We start from the raw sequence: 22,259 nt of genomic DNA, 5'->3' as shown, positions 1-22,259 counted from the left end.
AAGTGTTTACAGTGTGAAGTAGGCTGTCATAATTTGTGACCCACCAAGCTGAATGCTGCTCACCAAGGCAGGATCTACACTACTGCTTTAAACTGGTTTATAACAGTAGTGACAATTGCTTGAGCCCATGACACACGCTATATACAGTTTTCAAAATGTTTTCAAAGTGTCATATCCTGCTTGGTGTAGATCTAGCCCAGTTCTCGGCAATCAGGGACCAAATAACCTCTTAGGCCTAATCTACACCAAGCAGGATATTTCACTATGAAAGGGATATGAAAATGGTATATAAAAGGCAGGAGCCACACTACTGCTATATAGTGGTATTGACGTGCACTGACAGCTGTTGGGGCCCATTGACATATACCATATACTGCTTTCATACCGCTCTCATAGTGCTATGTCCTGCTTGGTGTGGCTTCTGCCTTTTATATACCACTTTCGTAGTGCAATATCCTGCTTGTTGTATATTAGGCCTTAGTCTGACTGTCTGCATTGGACTCCAAAAAACATGGCAGGGGGCGTCTTAGTACTTGGAAGGCTATTATATGGCTAGTGGATCTGTTCAGCTTGATGCATGACAGTCTGAAGGCCTGGAGTAAAGGGAAATAATTGCATAGACTACACTGGTGTGGCCCCACTCTGTTCTAGTAGGGGAGCAAGAATTTTGCTGGAAACACAGATTTCCATTAGCAAACATTATCTCACATAATTATACAAAATGATACGCTCTGTATTGAGAAAGTGAACAGAAAACAAACTTTAAACACACACACACACACACACACACACACACACACACACGCGCACACACACACCACTCTTCTTATGCTTATATTGAACCAGTTCATTCCTAGTAAGCCATATGGCAAATTGGTTCACAAAGAGTTAAGTTCTTACTACATCAGGAGCATTCTCTCAGCTAATGTTGGATAGACAGGCTCTGTCATCAAAGTTAATGTGCAGGTTGTTTGGCTATCCCCACCCAGCTATAAAGTTTACCCTGCATAAAACCTGTACTATTGGATTAGGCCAAGGATGCTATGCTCAATGTTTAGCGTGTAGCTGCGTCTCTTGTTTTAGTTTAGCCAATTACTGCCACAAGGGCGAGTCTGATTGTTATTGGGATCACAATGCATTGGGAGAGGAGCCTGATCCTTCGCCTCCCTAGGTCTAGCCCTCCATCACTCCCTAACACACAGTTACAGCTTATTAACCCTCCCCTCCTAGTGTGTTGTGATCTAAATATCAATCATACAGCCCCATAGCTGAAACGAAAGTAAAACAAGACATATATAACATATTACTTAAAACATGTAGTTTGGCCCTAACTTTCGCATTACTCCAACAATGGCTGGCCAAATGTTTTGAACTAGGGGTCCCAATATGGTGCCCATGGGCACCAAAGTGTCCACCTGATGCCCATTAGGCTCCCTGCCCTTCCTGATCAGTTTTTTATTTGTCAAGATTATTTATTTATTTATTTATTTATTTATCCAACCATGAGGTTGGCATTCTATAAAGCAAAACACCAACCTCTAGCACCACATTTATTTCCAAAAATCCATCTGGGCCCCTCAGGAATTCTTAGAAAATAAAAAAATATTAGGTGGATGCGTTCTGAAGTGTGCCCAGCTGCCTTGGGTGAGGTGAGCGGAAAGCAAAGGGTAAGATGGACAGTGGCAAGGAGCACCTTGGGAGCAACAAGAAGGAGAAATTTTATTGCAGTCAATAGACCATTCCAGCACACCAAAACTTCATGAGCAAAAGGACTGAGCATATATTTAACTATTAAAAAGACAAATAGACATGGAGGATCTAATAGAAATGGCGAAGTTCAAAAAATGTGGCCACTTGCTCGGTGGTTGACTTGTCTGAGTTCTGAAGTAATAAGGCCATTAAGGATTCAGTAGGATGACCAGGAAAAGATTGTAAAATGGGGTTCAGAAGATCATTCCTAGCCCTTTGATAAAAGAAAAACACACACTACAGAACATTAACAGTGGTAGGGAGCACCATGGGAGCTTGTAGAGATGGAAGTGGCCTATAAAGCCATTAAGTCCAACCCCCTGCTCAATGCAGGAATCCACTGACTATAAGTTTTATAAATACCTAGTATGGACACTTTTTGTTATCATGTCCAACCTTTTCACAACCTTCCTGGGTGTTCCCGGTGGCCATTTTATTGCCCCAATCTCTTTAGGGCTCTTCACAGTTGGATCATCCCAAACTGCACACATTCTAAAATGAGATAACACTTCTCTTAACAGAATCCATGCTGACTTTTCTGCAAAGAGGGTGGAGGCGGGGTGGGGGAGGAGATTAATAATTCCTATAAAGTGCCTAAATCAGTCCAATTGGGAGGCATTTTCAAAATAAATAGTACTGCTGTCTGGTGTTATTTTCCTCATGGGAATAATTAACAGTGCAGTTCCATAAATAAAACAAGAATTCCATTAATCAATCTTTGTTTGTCTTGTTTAATATACAGGGATGCGCAAGATATATATAAAATATAATTTTACAACCAGTTATATATTACAGATTTATGTACTTGACAGCAATGATTTCAGCCATGCTTACAATAGCCTGAAGGAGGTTGCTATGATTTCTATTTTACATGATGATTTTGCATGGATTTGATACTGACTGGTAGTAACTAGGCAAAAGCCACCTAATGAGTCCATAGTGTGTTGGAATTTGATATAACTCCAGCACTCTTTTCTTTATAATAACAATGAAGGCCAAATGGAACCCTGACGTGCAGAGGAATTTCCTGTGCAATTCTTAGGTTTAAATTTCAAGCAGGCATTCTTGGAGTGAGATGGGATTTCCTACAGAGCTGAAGGTCTTTGATAAACTGTGTGAGAACTACCCTTTTCTAATTAGTGAGATTCTGCAAAACGTGCATTCGTAACTCCTTCCTGTGACTTGAAGGGTTGCCCAGATCGATTGGAAGTAATGAGTTCATTGTATTCATTCAATTTTACTTCCACTAGGTGGAGCATTGTTCCTATTCTCAGGATTTCTGAAGCTCAGAAGAATTTTGAGAAGGCAAAGAGAAAGGATGAGTTGCAAACACTGAAATGCATAATGTGGATTATACATTCGATGCTTGAGCATTTTTGGGGGGTTGCAAATTTTAATTTTAATGGGAATTGTGCTGATTATTCACCCTCCTTATTGTCCTACGAAAAAAAATATCTGAGGATTCTTATAAAGTAGCCATAGGAACAAAAAAAACCTGCCTTATAAGGCAGCAGTTTGTTCTCTGGGGTTTTAAGCAGGAGTTTTTCCATCCCTACCTGGAGATGACAAGGATTGAACCTGGGACATTCTGCATGCAAACCATGTGCTTTACCACTGAGCTACATCTTAGGATATTGTAGAAAACACAACAATGAATCACGAGCCACCTTATAGACTTGGTTAGGGGGAAAGCTTTCATAGATTGCAGCTCCCACCATACACCTTACACCAAATTTCCATGTAGGAGAAATGTAGGAGAAATGCCAGCCATGTAGGAGAAATGTAGGAGAAATGCCAGCCACGCTCAGTCAACCAGCAAAGGGATCCATCATTGACACTTTCAGTACCATGAAGAGACCTGCTCCCAATGAATTGCCCCTTGAAGCTACTTCCTGTGGGTGGAAGATATGCAGGCTCTGCCAGTACAGCAAACGGAGTTTGAGTGGCAGCCATGGCTGTTGCGAGAAAGGAAAGGCAGTTTAGACTTTAATATCTATCAAACTGGAGCAGTTCCTAGGTCCGGATTCCAGTGATGGGTGGGGTAAACTAAAGTGTAGGTAAAAGTGGGTGGGGCTAAGTGCTCTCTCCAATCCCACTGTTGTCAATTTACACAAATGAGTGAGGCGTTTTTGTTCTTAAAAGAAACCAACCATAATTTATTATTTTTATTTTATTTTATTTATTACATTTTTATACCGCCCAAAAGCAGAAGCTCTCTGGGCAGTTCACAAAAATTAAAACCACAATAAAACAACCAACAGGTTAAAAGCACAATTACAAAATACAGTATAAAAAGCACAACCAGGATAAAACCATGCAGCAGAAATTGATATAAGATTAAAATATAGAGTTAGAACAATAAAATTTAAATTTAAGTTAAAATTAAGTGTTAAAATACTGAGAAAATAAAAAAGTATTCTCACATACCCACAACCAAAAACCCCTCCTCATCCTCATCCTCACATGGCTTTTCAGGCACTCAGTAGACAGCAACACTGGAAAACTCCAAGGAAGGAAGTTCTGGATAAGTCCTCTAGGTGGCTTTTCATAAAGTACAAGCAGGAGAATGGCCTTAAAGTAAAAATAAATAAATAGTGTGTTCACACACACACTTACCATAGGGTAAGCCCTTAAGATATCTCCCTGAAATTCTCACTGAAAAGGAAACAGAAAAACAACAACTGCCTCTTTCACAGGGTTGCAAAAATTCAGGAGGGAATTTCTCACAGTGCTAGTATTAATCGACAGCTGTCCATTGGATCTTGATCATACATTTGCAGATGAATTTCTATTGTTCTCACATATGCATGCAGACAGAAAATTTGTGGCAGAAACTATCATTGCACACACAACAAGATGGTGACAAGTTTCCATATGTCACCATTGCTTTTAGAATAGGTTTTGCCATTTTTGGGAACAATGAAGGAAAACACTTTTTTCAATCAATCAATCTTTCAATAATAAACCATCTATGATTTTGATAACAAAAAGAGATACAAAGTTTATGTTTAATTTGCATATACTCAGACACATTATACCTGTGGGAGTAAACTGCTAAATAAACAACTGGCTTTAATCGAATTTAATATTTTTCTAAGCTCCAAACCTTTTCTTAGGCTTTTGGGAATTTCATAGGCCCTTGGGAATTTCATTATTTCATAGGCCCTTGGGGATTTCAATAGTACATAATATTGTGCCTAATGCATAATCCAGCCATAGTTGTGACAACTTTCTGAGCACATTAATTGGCTTGAGAAAGTTGTCCAGGTTCTCTCAGAGGGTTTGCCCACATAGTAGCATGTATCTTTGTAAAGGGCTACTTTAGGCATGGCCAATGAGATGATTGATTTTCTTCCTTTGAACTGCAGACCCCAATGCCATATCACAAGCTGCTTTTGAAAGAGCCCAGTTTTTGTTGGGGCAGCAGAACACAGTGCAGTGGGGAGAGATTTAATATGTCCAGATAAAAAATTGTCCCATTCTGCCATAGTTTTTTCTTTTAACTGGCTTGATTCCTAATTACATATATGCTAGACGAGGGGTTAGCCCGGTGAGAGGCCTGGGCTCGCTCGTCCCTGTGCGTCTAGATGATGCACATGGGATCCCGGGCTCAGGCAGGGGTCAAACCTCCCTGGCCCTGGGGTAACCGGCACCGCTTGTGGCCTGGTATTTCCTGTGGTCTCGGGCTGGGCCCGAAACCACGGCCTTGTAGACCGGTCCGCTGCTTTTCCTGGCTGCCGCATTTACTCGCGAATAGCCGGGAAAAGCAATGGATGGCCCACAGTGCTCAACAGGAGCGTTGCACCCATCAGGGCAGGGATGGGGGGAATCGGAGCCAGGGGGATGGGGGGGAAACGGAGCCTGGGGGGATGGGGAGAATCGGAGATTGTGATTGGGGGGGGAATTGGAGATCACGGGGGGGGGAAATCACGACCAGGGTGGGGAAATCGGGGACAGCGGGGAGCGGGGAACCTTTTTTTAAAAAAACAAAACAAAAACAATGCCTACCTTAGTCGCTGGTGCACTCCTGCGCACCTGGCCCCTTTAAGACATTAAACAAAGTGGCCGACGCGACGGGGCTTTCCTTTACCCCATTGCGTCTGATGTGTGGGAGTGACAGCCCACGCTACTTCTAGCACGGGCTGGCCCCTCCTCACTTTTAGCAAAAGTGACTCCATTTTAGAAAATCATTGCTATGTATGATGGGTATGCCCTGCTTGTAACCTTCTGCTGTTTATAACATGTTTTTCTCATAACTGTATTTTAAGTTAGAGCCAAGCTGAACAGGAGGCACTTATCTGTACCAAAGGAATACGATGTAGCCTGGTACATTATCTGGAGCTGCTAACGAGCGGTCATTCCAACGTTGTATTATCAGGAACCATGTCATAGCAGTTAATCAATCCAATTAGTAAAGTGCACCTAGGTCAAACCAATTCCAGCCCGCCTCTTACCTACTGCATTAGACTATGCCAGCATGGGATGAATCGAAGGGGAGGAGTTGCAGGGGTTGCTAGCTGGAAGTGTATAAGAATGTTATGTTCTCTGTAAACAGGGTCCGAACTGCCTTTACTGCTCTTCGCACCAAGTTGCAACTTTAATAAACGTTGATTATACCCTCCCTGAGTGGCCTGTGCCTTTCTATGGGATCCGCCCCTAGGAAGAAAGAACAAGGCTATTTGTCTAACACTCACCACCACATTTTAAGGTAGGTCTAGCAAAGGCCTTAGTGTCACTTCCAATTTGATCTTAAGAAGCCTTGCATACTACAATACACTTTATATATAATTGCATGTGCACAACATAGCCCATGCACTACTTTGCTTTTATATTAAGACAATGCTGCCTTCATAGCTTTAGTATGTTAATATTGAGCATAGGGGAGGGGCTGAAGCCCAGTGATAGGGCAAATGGTTTGCATTTAGAAGGTCCCAAGATCATCCCCGGCATCTCCAGGTAGGGCTGAAAAAACTCCTGCCTGAAACCCTGGAGAGCCGCTGCCAATCATTGTCAATAACACTGGGCTATATGGACCAATGTTTTGACACAGAGAGCCATCACACCTACTTTTTTTTTCCTGGTATGCATCCACAATTTCCACCTCCGTTTCATTAGCGTGTCAAGCACTGGTCACTTTCACAGCCATGAATTGTTGTGCTATTTCACCTTGTTTACCTTTTCATCTGTGCCGGCTCGAGCCCCCTGGTATTGCCACTGCACTCGCCCCACCCTCTTCCTTCCCTCTCCAGTTCATTGTGATGGAGATTGTGATGGACATGGGTGTGGCGTTACACCCCACAAGTCAGTTCCCAAATGTATGTCTTGAGTTTGTAAGTCTGTGGTTTTTAGAATGTTGGCCTGAGTGGGTGGAGTTAGAATTTCTGGGGAGGGGGGAGGAGTGATATATAAGGGAATGACTGAGGGGATTGAAAGACTTTTGGGTACTCTTAGAGTTTTTAGTGCTCTCTGTGTGTTAGCTTTTGGATTTTAGAGTACTTGGGTCTGGAGAATTTGAGGTTCAATGTAGAGAGTGGTGTCTTTGGAGTGTGGTGTGCACATAGTTGACGTATGTTGTTTATACATCAACTATGATAATAAAGAAAGCTCAAGAGTGATTGTGTGAGAGAAAGGAAAGTGTGTATGTGAATGAGTGAAAGGATTGGATGAAAGGTTTTTTTAAAAAAGTTTTTAAATGTTTTATTTGAAACAAAGCTTGTGAACTTTTAAAAATAAATTTTAATTATTTTATTTTTAACTACCACAAAAATTCCACATGTCTGTTTGGCATTTATCATCTGAAGTTTACACATTTAGCACCCACTCTGACAATAATTCATCTCAGCACATATAATTCACAGCACATTATTTTATTATTGAAATCCTTCTCCATTTAACCCCTTTCTCCCCTCGCCTCAGGTGTATCAAGCGGTGGTGCTTGGCTTGAGCAGGGAGTAGCTGCGGACGGGTCTGTTGTTCAGAGCCTGTGTCGTGGCAATGGGCTCCTTCCCACCCCCTCACACTGGCTTTGTTGTCTACTGAAGTATGTTTGTTTGTTTGTTTGTTTATTTATTATTTCATTTTTATACTGCCCAACAGCCGAAGCTCTCTGCACGGTTCACACAAATTTGAGCAACTCAGCACAAACCCAGTCATTCAAGGAACTCAGTACCTTTCCTCTTTCATCTGCAAGACCACCCTTCAATGCAGACACCCCCCCCCCCCAAGAAGAGAGGATTTGCAATATAGCACAAAGACAGTAATACACCAGAACAGAAGGGCAGTTCTATCCCGCATGGAGAAAAACACAGAAAATGGAGAGGAAGAGGCAAGATGACTGCAGGACAGGGACAAAGACATGTGAGGGTTGTGGGGCAAAATTGTGAACAAGGCAGGACAACAGTGCAATAAAGTGCTGGAGCTCTCAGTATAAGGAAAAGTCCTACGTTCCTAACATTGTGGATCGTAGGGCAGAGAACAGGGCATATGATGAAAAGTTGAATTCTCTCAGGAGTTTAGAAGATCAAATATCAACCACTGCATCTTTAGAGGAGAATAAAGGAGAAGGAACTCCGGGAGATCTCAACTATTTCCTGATATAAAGACCAACAGGTATATGCAAACCTGTAATGAAATTCTTTTGAAACCCAACAGAACAAAACGAATATTAAAAATCTATATCCTGTACTCCAGTTTGGAGAACTTGCCCAAAGCCCTTCAATTTGAAGGGCATTTTGCCCAGTTTCCTTAGCAGCTGCATATGCTCAATCAATGATTCAACAGCATGCATATTTTACCAACTCTCAACACTGTGTGTAGCTAATACAGCAACCCAATACAGCTAGCTCATACACAGTGGGTTATAAATTATTGGGTTGATAAAACTCAGGAAGATTCAGTGAGACATGCAGCACATGCCACAATCTGTTGTAAATACCCTCTTAGTCAACAATGTTACCCTAATTGAGAGAGGGGTGATTCCCTGCCTTAGTTTGGAAATAATAAGTTTTTTATTAGCTGAACCTAAATCATTTTGAATTTTGTTTTTGTCATCATAAATCCCCAGCCCTGTCTGCAGTGAAGAAGGAAACTATTTGTAGGGAAGGCTAGAGACAACAGATAGCTGAATTTGGATGGGACAAGCTATTTTTTAAAAAAAAAAAAATCAGAGACATCTCAGAAAAAGCTCAGAAAGAATTATCCATTCTGAATTGAGATGGCAGGGGGTCATTTCCCCATCTCTAGTCATCATCATCTTTTGTAGATCCAAAAGGATGATGATGATGATGATGATGATGATGATGATGATGATGTCAAAAATGACATGTTTTCAGTTTATTAATTGTATATTTCTGAATTCTCCTGGGCAATACTGGAGGAAAATAAAACATTGAAAGTATAGCAAGAGAAAAAACATTATACCCATTTGTGAAAAATGCCATTTTTAAACGTCTACACTAAGCAGGATATAACACTTTGAAAGCGGTTTGAAAATGGTATATATAATGTGTCCTGGGCCCCAACAGTTGTCAAGGCCATTATAAATAATTATAAAGCAGTAATGTAGATCCTGCCAGAGTCTCCTCAGGTGGCAAAGCATGGGTGGCATTCCAATGGGCATTATTGTCATTTATTTCATTTTCTGGAAAGTGAGGTTTGATGGTGTTCTATTCATTCATTAGTGAACCATATTCCAAAACACTTACATTCACTTGAAGGGGTGGAGAGGACAGGGAAGGAGAGGGGGCAGAAGAGGGCCTGCAGAGTTTCTATGGCAACTGTGGGGCCTGTTTTCTCCCCTCTGGGAGCCTTCATTTGCCATTATCTGAGTAAGGTGGCAGCCCTGCCATGCATCTCTGAATTTCCAGAAAAGCAGGATATATAACAACAATTTTATATACTGGGAAGTAAGCCCCACTGAGATCAGGCAGATGTACTTCTGAATAAATGTAGACAGGAAGGGGCTGAAAGCTTATTAAGATATCCCATCAACTGCTCCTCATACTCAGTGGAAGAGAAGACCCGGTTAGAGAAAATATATATTTAAAAACATGTAGGAGGAAGGTGAGAATTGGAGAGAGATAAAGGGCATGTCTACACCAGGGGGCTGGAAGGGGAGGATCTTGTGATAAGGTGATTGTGAGATCCTCCCCCTCAATCTACATGTGGTGTGTGACATTCCGAGAGGATGTTGTGGCCACCATTTTTGGATTATTATTTTTACTCAAGATGAGCACTCGAGCACTCCTTCGAAAAGGTAAGTATTTTTTTTTTAATAATACTCCCGCTCTGCCCACCCCATCCCCGATGGGCATGTAGCTCCTGAAGAGCTACATTCCTGGTCCTCGTGGTTACTCACGAGGAGCCAGGATGAAACTTGGATATCCGGCCACACCTCCCATGGTCCCGGGATCATCCTGGGACTGCGGGAAGAACCGGGATTAAAGTGTAGGGCCATATCCTGGGGAAAGGGAGGGATCATCCTTCCCTGCTCCTGGGATTCCCTGTGTGTCATGTGGTCGCACAGGGATGATCCCGGGATGACACCTGGGATATCGCCCCATCTAGACAAGTCCAAACTTAGGTTATGCAGGGGCAGCTCTAACCGGGAAAAAATCTCAATTCTCCAGCTAAGGATAGTGACACTGAAGTGAGACTGAGAGGCAATGGTTCAAGAAGGATGCCTTCTTTGCTAAAGCTACAACCCAAGGCATACTTTCATGGGAGTAAGTCCCACTGAACAGCTCTTGGGTCCTTGGTTTCAGTTTTTAAAAATGTATAAATAAAGCACTCTCTCTTGAGCACTCCCCACCCCCTCCTCCTCCTCTTCCTCCTCCTCCTCAGTAAATAATATCACCTGCTCAGTTTCACGTCTCAGTCTGAGATGGTTGCTGGCTGGTTCCTGTTTCTCTCTTCCTTAGAAGTTTATTGCAAGTGGCTGTTACTACAATCTGCCCAGACTGAAGCTCCTGTCTGCAAGGACCATTTCAAGGCTGTCTTGGAGGTGACCCCTCTGAGTTTGAAGAGAGCTTTGTGGACCAGCGCTGCTGCGAAAGGCTGTGATCCTGTAGAGGAACGTTACCAAGGCTGCCTTAGGCCTCAGCTAGACTAGGGGGTGAAAGGGCGTCAATCCTGTGTTTTCAGGATCGTGAGATCATCACCCTCATTTACATGCGGTGCATGACATCGCAGCCACCATTTTGTTTTAGTTTTTAAAGGAGAAGGAGCACACAAGCGCTCGTCTGCAAAACAGTAAGTTTTTAATAACAATAATAATAATAATAATTTCCCCACTCCCCCCACCCCGCCCCTGATGGGCACAAAGCTCCTGAGGAGCTCTGTGCCCTGGCTCCTCACAGTTACTCACGAGAAGCTGGGACAAACCACAACGCGCGGCCACATGTTCCGCAGTCTCGGGATCAGCCCAGGACCACAGAAAAACCAAGCTAGAAGGGTAGGGCAAAATCCCGGGGAAATGATCATCCCACCCTGCCCCCGGGATCCCCTGTGCATCATCTGGATGCACAGGGATGATCCCAGGGTGATCCCCAGAATAAGCCCTCATCTAGCCATGGCCTTAATCTGCATGGGAGCATTCAAAGCCCAGTTTACAAAATGAAGTCAGTCCCTGGACCCTGCCAGAGATCTCATCAATGTTCCAAATCTCAGCTGTTAGGTGGTGAGCCGGATAGACTTGAGCTGCAGCTGTGTGGGCTTATGAAAGCCTCATAAGCTCTCATGGTGCAACGTATATGCAAACGGAATTTATTTATTTTTAAAAGAAATCCCTTTCCACCAAATATAAAAAAGGAGGGACAAGATACCAACAATGGATTAAAAAGAAAAAAGGAAAAGGAATTAAGAAATGATGGACAAATATATCATCAACTGCTTTTCAGTTTCATTTTGACCGAGCAAAATTTTATTTTATTTCCCACTTTAAACTACCCTTAATACATCAATTCTTTACCAATTTTCCAGAATTTTTCAGGTTATTTTTCAAGAGACATTTCTTTTCAGATCATGTAAATTTCAGCAAGATTAGTGGAGTCTGTTTTTATTTTATTAATGGAATATATTTTCTTCTCATAAACCTTAACGAAGGACACACACTGTTGTGCGCCCTTAAATACACTGGGCTGGGAAACGTGTATACCTCCCTTACTGGATCACTGTTAAATCACCAAAGATTCTTTGAGGTCCAAGCTCAACTTTATTATTATTATTTTTTTAAAAAAAGGTGATATGTGCTAGTCTTGCCAGGTATGTTCTGTAAATGTACTGATAATAAACTTTGCCACTGTTGTGTAGTACCTTAAATTTATTCTCCAACAGCCACTGGCCTTTCAGCAAAGCTGAGCAAATTGTACACAGTGTACTACCTATTTTTGTTCCATTTTCTACTTAGCACAACAGAGGACTTCCACAAGGTACTCTGAAAAGAAAACTTTGGCTGGGAAAAGGCAGCTGAATTTAAAGAAGAGGTATGCAGCACATATATATGAGAACTCCTGAACAGTCAAAAGTGATATACAAAAAAGCATTGATGCACCAGCATTGGCATTGATATGCCGGTAACAGCAGTGAAATAGAGAAAACCAAATGTATGGATTATTTCATGGTTGAAACTTCAACTGGGATATGCAGCACACCAGATAATCTCATGACAAAAATTTTCTATCCTTGCCTAGGTAGGTTGATTTCTGAATTTAACCAGTGGTTCTCTAGTTTCCAAGATGATCTAATGCTGGGAATTCAGCCATGTCATCCTCACTCCCAGATGGTTCTCTCTGCAAAAGACCTAACTGCACTCTAACCACTACACCAGACTACAAAGTAGAACTAAAGACTGAAGAAATAGAAGTTGTGAAGAGACAACAGTTTACTCAATAAAGCTTTGTGGATTGTGAACCTCTTTATTGTTTCACATCTCAGTGGGAGGGCTTGGAATCACGACAGCATCTCATGAAAAATCTAGAGAGATTTGGGCCAATTCCTGAAAGGTAAGAAGGGCGTAGAATGCTCTGAGAAGACTGTGGGACCTGATTTAACTGTCTGTAGGACAATGATGGGTAGCTCTTGCTTGGTTTCAGGTCAGACACAGAGAGGGGTCCTCTATTGTGAGAGATAGACAGAAAAAAATGCTTTCCAGATAAATGAACCAGAGACAGTCTAGGCTCTCCAGAGACAAAAAGACAGACCAGATCAGTATTCTCCAGCTTACTATGGTGTGTACAATTTGGATTAGAAGATAATTAACTTGCCTCCTATAAAATGTAAATTATACTAATTATTTCTCATTTTGTACATCTTTTGGGGGAAAGCAGGGAATAAAGTCAGTAAAGTACACATCTCTTTGTGAATGTCCCTGCATACTCATGTCAGTTTTTCTCACTTTCTTAAGTTAAATATGAACACATAATAGATGCTGAAACAAAATGAACTGTCCGTGCTAGCTTCAAAATCACATAATGTTTAGCTCATTGCCTAATAACAACTGAGAACCGTTATATTTAATGAGTTGGAAGACAAGACAGTCAATAAAATATTTATGGACATTGTTAAAAGAGTACAGTTCAGCTCCTGCTTTTGCTGCGATTAGAAGACTAACCATTGCACAAGGGCAATGAAACCAAAGCAAAGCAAAACACATTGCTATCATAATTGCTACCAATGTTTCTCCTAAAATGAGATTTGAAGCAAATTTTGAGATTCTTCTTCAGGCAAAGCTTCACATAAACACTGAGTAAAACCAAATGAGTTTTACAAACACCATTGCTATTTTTAGAATTTTACCTTACTTAAATGTTTGGCTGCAAATGAGCAGATACTTCTGAGATTTTACTTAGGAAACCTGTTCATGATATGTTCCAGGACCTAGATTCAGATTCAGCCCTATACTAAGGATGAGGAAATGTCCGATGTTCAAGCTCCTTGGGGTTCTTTGTTTTCCAGCTCGATGCTTGTCTTGCCTCATTCTCGTTCCGCTTTTCCCCCTCCTGGACAGAAAATAGCAAGCCAATGTATTTGAGAGTCAAATACATCTCAAAAACATCTGAGCTCCAGATGTTTATGGATGATGTGGATTAGCTAGACCCATTTCAGTCTGGTTTCAGGCCAACATGGGACAGAGACTGTTTGGGTCACCTAACTGGATGTTCTATGCCAGGAACAAGGGGAGTGTTTCTTGTTGGTCCTGCAGTTTTCAATACTATCAACCATGTTGTCCTTTTGGTCATCATGGCTGGTAGAGATTGTCCCAGTACTTCTTGGTGGGTGGGTGTGTTATTTCAGAAGGTGGTGCTGGGAGCCTGCTGTTCGACACCTATGCTATGTCAATTGGCCTATGATATCCCCCAAGGTGTCCATTCTTGTTTCCCATGCTATTTAACATTTACATGAAATCGCTGAGAGAGGTCATCCAGAGTTTTGGGTTCAGTGCCACCAGTATGCTGAAGACACCCAGCTCTATATCTCCTTTTCATCTAAATCCAAGGATGTGTTCAAGTTCTAAATCTGAATTTGATGTCAGCAATGGATTTAATAAGGATGAAGAAACCAAAGCTTAATCCAGAAAAAACAGAGGTGCTCCTGATCAGTTAGAATTCAGATCAGGGAATAGAAATTCAGCTTGTCTTGGATGTGGTTACACTGCCTTTGAAGACTCATATTCACAGCTTGAGTGTACTCCTAGATTTAGCCTGAACCTAGTTACCAAGATTTTAGTACCAACTATCCATGAGTTTTGTACATACAGCTAAGTCTAGTGTGCCAACTTTGGCCATTCCTGGAAATGTCAAACCTGGCCACAGTGAAACATCTTTTAGTTTGAGATATTATTTTATATTTGGTCAACTGTGATGTACTCTACAGTTTGGAAACTTCAGCTGGTCCAGAATTCTACAATCAAAATATTGACTAGGGCTGGTTACAGGGTGTACATAACTCCCTGGTTTCAGCAGCTTTACTAGCTACTAGTCAATTCCCAGACACAGTTCAAAGTGCTGTTTATGACATATAAAGCCCCACATGACATGGGCCCAGGCTATTTGGAAGATTATATTCTCCCATCTGACCCTGCCATGATTTCAAGCTCCTCAGGAGAAGACCTTGTCTCTGTCCCACCACCAGCAAAGCAAGATTTAGCAGGAATGTGAAAAGACCTTTCTCGGTGGAGCTGCTCCCAGCCTCTGGAGTTACCTGTCAATGGAAGCAAGCTGGCTCCATCTTTATGTTTTTTCTGCTGGTGTTCAGATGAGTGTTTAGCTTTTAAACCGAGTGAAGTAGGTTTTCACGGGTGGGTGATTTCATTCCTATTTTAATAGGTGTATTTGATTTGCCTTTATGTTTTAATTATATTATTTCTATTTATTGTTGTTAGCTACCTTGTGGAAAGATGGGATATATATTTAATTAATCTTAAATACATTTAAACTATGAATATTGGCTAGACAACTAAAAACTGCTGTTTATTTAGTGCAGCGCTTATGTGCTAACAGACTACAAAGCTAAAAAGAAACCTGTGTCATCATGGCCCTTTACAATAATGTTAGAATTACACATTCTGAAAAGTAATTCAAAATCCCAACTTTATTCATTATTGAGACAAGGTGGACTTTAGAGATAATTCACAATCCTATATTGTTGTTATTCAGATCTCTCTACAGTTCATAATTCATTTCAAATTCACTATCAGTTTCATATTAACTGGGTTTGCATGGATTTTTTTAAAAAAGTATTAATTCTATATTAATCATTGTCAATTTCATAAACAATTAAATACAGGACTTCCTCAACCCTCACCTCACCCCAGGCCTATGCATACAGCATATCTGTGGTCAATTCTTCGGCTTTATCATCCAACTCAAACAGGGTTTGTTTGTTTTCTCAAACTTGAACAAGTTGAGGGTCTTTGTATCCACCCTTCCAATATTAGTATTTGTGCCATGACACAGGCTCTTTACAACAGGCCTGTCCACAGACACTCCTTGCTCAAGCTAAGTGCCACCACTTTATGAGCCCGAGGTGAGGGACAAACACCACCTCTCTACAAACTATGTGGAGAAAGGTGGTAAACAGGAATAATTTCAGGAATAAAATAACGTGCTGTGAATTATATGTGCTGATGGTGAATTAATGTCAGAATGGGTGTTATATGTATATAACTGCAGATGATAAATGCCAAGGAGACACGTGGGATTTTTGTGGTAGTAAAACAAACTGAATAAAAATTTATTTCAATGTTCACAAACTTTGTTTCATAATAAAACTTTTCAGACCCTTGTTAAAACCTCTCATCTAATCCTTTCTCTCTTCTCATACACACTTTCCTTTCTCTCACACCTTCACTCTTGAACTTTCTTTATTATCAGGATTGTTTAATATACACCAACTGACTATCTGCCCAAGACACTCAAAAGACAACCCTCTTTACCCTGATCCTCTAATTCTCCCTTGAACCAAAGTACTTTAAAAACACACCACCTTATTACCTCAATCATTCCCGGCCTTATATATCCTCTTCCCCCCTCCTAAGATATTCAATCTCTACCCACTCAGGTCAACTTTCTAAACACAATAGACATACAAATCCTAGACATACATTAGGGGGCTGACTCGTGGGGTGTAACGCCACAGTATTGTCCTCTATTTTGAATGTCTTTACATGCTCCCAACTTCTACTATCCTCACAGTCAGGGGAAAAAACAGATATACTCTATAGTCCTCTTTTTTTCTTTTTAGCATGGGCTGTGTACAGTATCTTTGAGTAGAACTAATATTTTTGGAGCATGGAGGTAATTTCTTTGCATTCCTCGCTAACATGGCAAGCTCTGTCCTAGAAATACCTTTTAGGATAGTGGAGGATGTCCTGATGGGGAAGAATTAGGAAATTATTATTATTATTATTATTATTATTATTATTATTATTATTATTATTATTTCTTTCAGAGCTCTTCAGAAAATAGGGGACATCCCAAATAGGGATGAGGCAAAAATCCACCTGGGCCTGCAAGGGCAGTGGACACCCCTGAGTCCGGCCCTAGTGGGCCCTGATAGACACACCCGGTGGATTTTCACTCCATCACTGCGTGCAGGACAAAGAGGGTAAAGGTCTGGATGGAACACACTTCTGCGCTAAGTTGTGTGTGTCCTCTGTCCATTCCCCTGCTGCAGTAATGGCAGCCACCATTACCTGGCACCATTTCTCTGCTGTGGCACCCCGGCTGTGGAATGAGCTCCCTAAGGAGGTTCACTTGGCACCTACATTATATGCTTTTAGATGCCAGGTGAAGACCTTTTTATTCTCCCAACATTTTAACAATCTATAAATTTTAAATAACATGGTTTTAAATTTGTAATTTTGCATTGCTGCTGTTTTTATCTGGTTGAGCTTTTACATTGTATTTTATATTATGGTTTTATACTGTTGTTTTATATTTTGAATAGTTTTAATTTTTGTGAACCGCCCAGAGAGCTCCGGCTATTGGGCGGTATAGAAATGTAATAAATAAATAAATAAATAAATAAATACCTGAGTGGGGGGAAATACGTAATTTCCCCCAAGGCTGGAGAAATTGCATATTTTCTCCCTCCAAGTCTTGGGGAAATTGTGTTTCTTTCCCCACCCCCACCAATAGGGGCTTTAAAGGCCCTATTAACATAGACTTTAAGACACACACACACCCTTGGCAGGGGAAACACACAATTTTGAATTAAGGAGGACTTCAAGGCCATAATTGGTGTGGGGCTGGTTGGGAGGCCAAGCACATATTCCAGGGCTTCTGGAAAGTGTGCAATTCCCTCTGCATGCTAATGGTGTGTTGGGGGGGGGGGGAATTGAGCACTTTCCAGAGGCCTTGGAAAGTTCACATTGCCCAGCACCCTGGGAATTCTTCATTCACTAACCCCAAATGAGGTGGGGGGATGCCCAAATGGGTTTATGCCCACACCAGCCTCATTCATTTGCATTTCAGAGTCCAGCTCAGAGTATTTCCTACATTCAAATCTACGGATAGTTAAGCTGCAAACTACAACCTGTTTAAACCACTACTAACCTCTATGACTAACCTAGTCAGCTCTGATTCAAAAATTAGAAGTATCTTGCCCTGTTGCCTATGAGGGATGCCAACAGTGAAAATGACATAGAAAGCTCTGGCCCTGCACACACTTGTTCCCCAGACACATGCCAAGATGGTGTAGGATAGCCTTCCCTAACAGGGTGTCCTCCAGATGTGCTTACATCTCCCATCTTTCCCATGATGGTTGAAGATAATGGAAGTTGTTGTGCTACACATCTGGAGGGCACCCAGTTGGAGAAAGCTGGTGCAGAAGATGGAGCCATGGAATTAAACTAGGAAATCCTTTGCTGTGAAGCATCCTGAATGACCTTGGGCTAGTCATTATCTTTACCATGACCTACCCCACATAACTGCTGAGAGGATAAAAAAGGGGCAACTCCCTTCACATGATCCTGAGTTCTTTGGAAAGTTGATTGGACATAATATAATAAAGTAAAATGGCTTATTTGAATAAACCTTGAGTTTCATATTCCAGACATGTTTTACAATGATGTACATATTGTCAGCATGTCATAAGGAGGAATTGCATTCACACATATCCATAACCTCCCTCCCTCCTTGGCATAGCTGAAGCCAATCTCATTAGACTGGATTTGGGTATCTAACACCCCATAAAATTTCATTATTGAACGAGCAAAATACAAAGTATTTCTGGAAAAAGATGTGGCAAAATAGGCTTATATATATTCATCGTTGGCTAGGGTGTACCAAAATATCTGTACGCCGCCCTGAGATCTTATTGATATAGGGTGGGATATAAATGTTTTTAATAAATAAATAAATATTGAGCTAGGATACTTGGACATATTAATTACATTATAGGCCACTCATTGCCCTTTGATACTGTGGAAAGTCTTGTTTCTTGGGTTTTATGGACAAGAAGTAATACCACAAATCAGATGGGACATGATTGCCCTTCTTCCAAGTCGCAGTAAAATAGAAAAATAAAAATCCTGCTACCACTAAAATATAGTATTATAAGCTATGGGAAAAATTAACTAAGGATAAGGTCTCACATGAATTAGATCCAACAGCTAATTGCAAATTAAATGAATTTATTGGAAAATGGTGCCAGTCCTTACTGACTTGGTTAACTGGAAATACAAAGGCTCACTCAGATACTTTCCTACACTTTACTGATTGCAAGATGCATATTTGTTACTGAATTCTTTTCTGCATCTACCCAAACCAACCTTGGTTATTTATTTATTTTCATTATTCCTGATTATTCTCATGTCTTTCTTTTGTGCTTCTTTGTTAATCCATGATATTCTAAATGTAGATGCCACATAATGTGTGTGTCTCTCTCTGCTGTTTGTTTTTGTTACGGGATTACATTTTAAAATAATCTAAAGCAAATACTATTTTTTTTTTTAAAAAAAGAATATCACGTAGCAGAAATTCAGAAAGCTCTGATGGTTCCAAATGTTTTCCCCCCACAATGAATTTGCTATGCACATCCTTTCCATGTGATCTGATCGCATGATTGTCCTGGATCAGTGAGGCCTATCATACTGCAGAAGCCTCAATAACATTTCTAGATTCCAGTGCTTAATGGCACAATTCAGCCATAGTAGTTAGGCCAAAAGGAAGCTCAGACAACAAAACGAAGTAGTCAAGAGACATTGTAATATAACCACTTTTTATTCTTCTGTAACATTGTCAATTATTACTTGTTTTTCTGCTGAGGAGGGCTACCACATAAGTACAACTATCTGTGGAGGGGAACCTGACAGCACACTCCCACCACCCTAACCTTGATGAGTGCAGCGATCTTGAGGAGTGCTGCACCCCGTGCGCAGCTCCCAGCCCTGTGTGAGTAATCGCACAGAGCGGGGTCGAGCTGCACAAACGGGCCACACATTCCATGGTCTCAGGCTCAGCCCGGGAACGCGGAAAAAGTGGGCCCAAAGGGGAAGGCTCTATCCCGGGACAAAGGAGGGATGATCCCTCCCTGACCCCAGGATCCCCTGTGCGTCATGTGGATGCACAGGGATGATCCTGGGTTTCGCCCCGGGATATAGCCTGGTCTAGCTAAGGCTGCAGAATGGCCTCACAGCCCAAATAAAAGTGGAGTCACCAGCCTCCTCTAATTTTAACCAACTGCCATATAAATAATGAAAATGTAACCAGTATGAATGCTTTACAGTTCTTGCCAGCTTGCCATTATATTTTACTCTTTCCCATAAACAAATTATTTCCTTTAGAAAGTCTTTCTTTTAAAGAATTGGCATTATTCATGCAAGCAGCATGTATGCATATCTTTCCCTTCCAGCTATTTCCCAAATATCAGACTGTGTAACACAAATGTTTAAGTTATCTCTGGATCTAAGCTTAACAGCTACTTAATGTTCTACACTACTGTTGTAGAAGAACTTGCTTTATTTCATTTATATTCTGTTGATGTACCCATCATCAAAGGACTATCATTTGTCAAAGAAGCACATCTTTATAATATTCTGAATCTAACATCTTGCAGGCTACTACTGCACATCCTAAGCGACTCCAATGTTCTAGTTTCTTGTCAACATCCAGACATAGCAAGAGTTATTGTCCCATCAACTTATGGATTCAATGCTGGTCTGCATGCAGATTCACCAATGTGCAATGTTAAAAAATCATGTGTAGGAAGTCACTTCTTACATCGTAAAGTATGAAAATCAAGCACATACTGGCTGCCTGTTACCCACTGAGCCATGCACAAGGTTTTGTTATTATCCTATAAAGCCCTATACAACTTGGGACTAGCATACCTAGCAGACTGCCTTTCCTTATATACACCAAGATGATATTTATAATAATGCCTTGCTCATCATTCCAAAATGATCAGAATGTCACCGTGAAGAACTTTGACAGTGGGCCTTCTCTGTAGCAGCACCCATCATCTGGAAAGCCCTCTCTCGTGCAGTTTGAGAGGCAGAAAATGTAACAACCTTTAAACGCCTCCTGAAGACATATCTTTTCCACACAGGCCTTCCCTGGGCTGTAACTTATTTTGGTTATTTTGGTTTTACATGGTATTTTGAACTTTTAAAGTTTTAAGCTTATTCTGACTACTTGTGTTTTATGGTTTTCAATCATGAACTGCCTCGGCTATTGGACAGTATAAAATTATACTAAAATAAATAAATAAATTTACTACGTCAATATAATTGTGTGTAGACTGCACTGTCAGTGTTCAGCTAGAAATGTGGAAACCCCATTTGTTTTCAGACGCTTCTACATTCCTCTATGCTGTGTAGTGTATGTTTGGAGCACATAACCAGAAAAGGAAGTAAGAATTTTTGGAATAACTTGAACATTATATCACCTGATTTACCACTGTACACAGCATGGCTACCAGTTGTAGGAATGTGGAGTGTGGAAATAATGAGACGGTATTGGGATTTAAATAGGGCCACTTTTATTGATAGATCTGCAGAAGGGTAACCTAAACGGACATCTTTCTCTGTCCATGGCATTCAGCCTTAAATTGATAGGGTGAGCCATTCCTACCAGTGAGTGGTGCCTGTAAGTTCACCACCTCCTGGCTTCCCCTTTTGGGTGGGGAGGCCTTCTGGTGTCACACACCCCTCATGCCTCAAGGCTGGTCGAGTGGGTGAGAAAGGTTGGCATCAAAGGTAACCCTTATCTCAGCAGCTGGGCTGTGGGGCTTGCAGCTGCTGAGCCTCAGGCATTACCCATCACTGCTAGGTGCCTCTGAATACTCACCGACCCTAGGCAGCTGAAGATGTCCGCATACCTGCCAATAATTGTGACCAAATTAAGAAACATGCCTGTCAACCTAACTATTACTCCCTTCCTGTCTTGAAGTAGGTGAAAAAAAATCATAACCAATTTTGAGGTTGTGAGCAAAAAAATCCTACTTGACCTCCAGAAAGGACAACTGGCTAGCTCACACTATCTACAGGGAAGGGAGGGAGCCATTTTTTTGCAAGGAAGAGGAGGGTAGAGCAAAATCCCCTTAAATAAGCTCTGTCTCCCCTCCCGTCTCTAGAGACACCATACGAGGCAGCCAATGGCTAGCCTCCATGCCTCGTGCTTCCAGCACCCACCCACAACAACCTCACCATGCCCAGCCTGTGCGAGGCTTGGATGTATGTCATTTGCATGTATAGATGGCTTATATGCACTTTGTTCAGTCTTGTTTTGGAAAAATCAAAAGGTCTCATTCAAGTTCCAACTTGGGTTTTCCTATTACCAAAAAACCGGATACTTCATATGTTCTCACTTTTTCCAAAACAGTTTCCATTAAAAAAAAAATCTAGCACAGATTTTGAAAATCAGAAAATCCTACTGCAGTATTTACAGTACAACCCTATGCATGTCTACGCAGATGAAATTCCCATTGGGATCATGGGACCTACTCCCAGGTAAATGGGTATAAGGTTGGAGCCTTTGGAAATCTCTACCTCTTCTCTTGCCACTATATTT

This window comes from Elgaria multicarinata, chromosome 7 (assembly GCF_023053635.1).
Source record: "Elgaria multicarinata webbii isolate HBS135686 ecotype San Diego chromosome 7, rElgMul1.1.pri, whole genome shotgun sequence".
Classification (NCBI taxonomy): domain Eukaryota; kingdom Metazoa; phylum Chordata; class Lepidosauria; order Squamata; family Anguidae; genus Elgaria; species Elgaria multicarinata.
Note: the sequence above shows the minus strand (reverse complement) of the source record.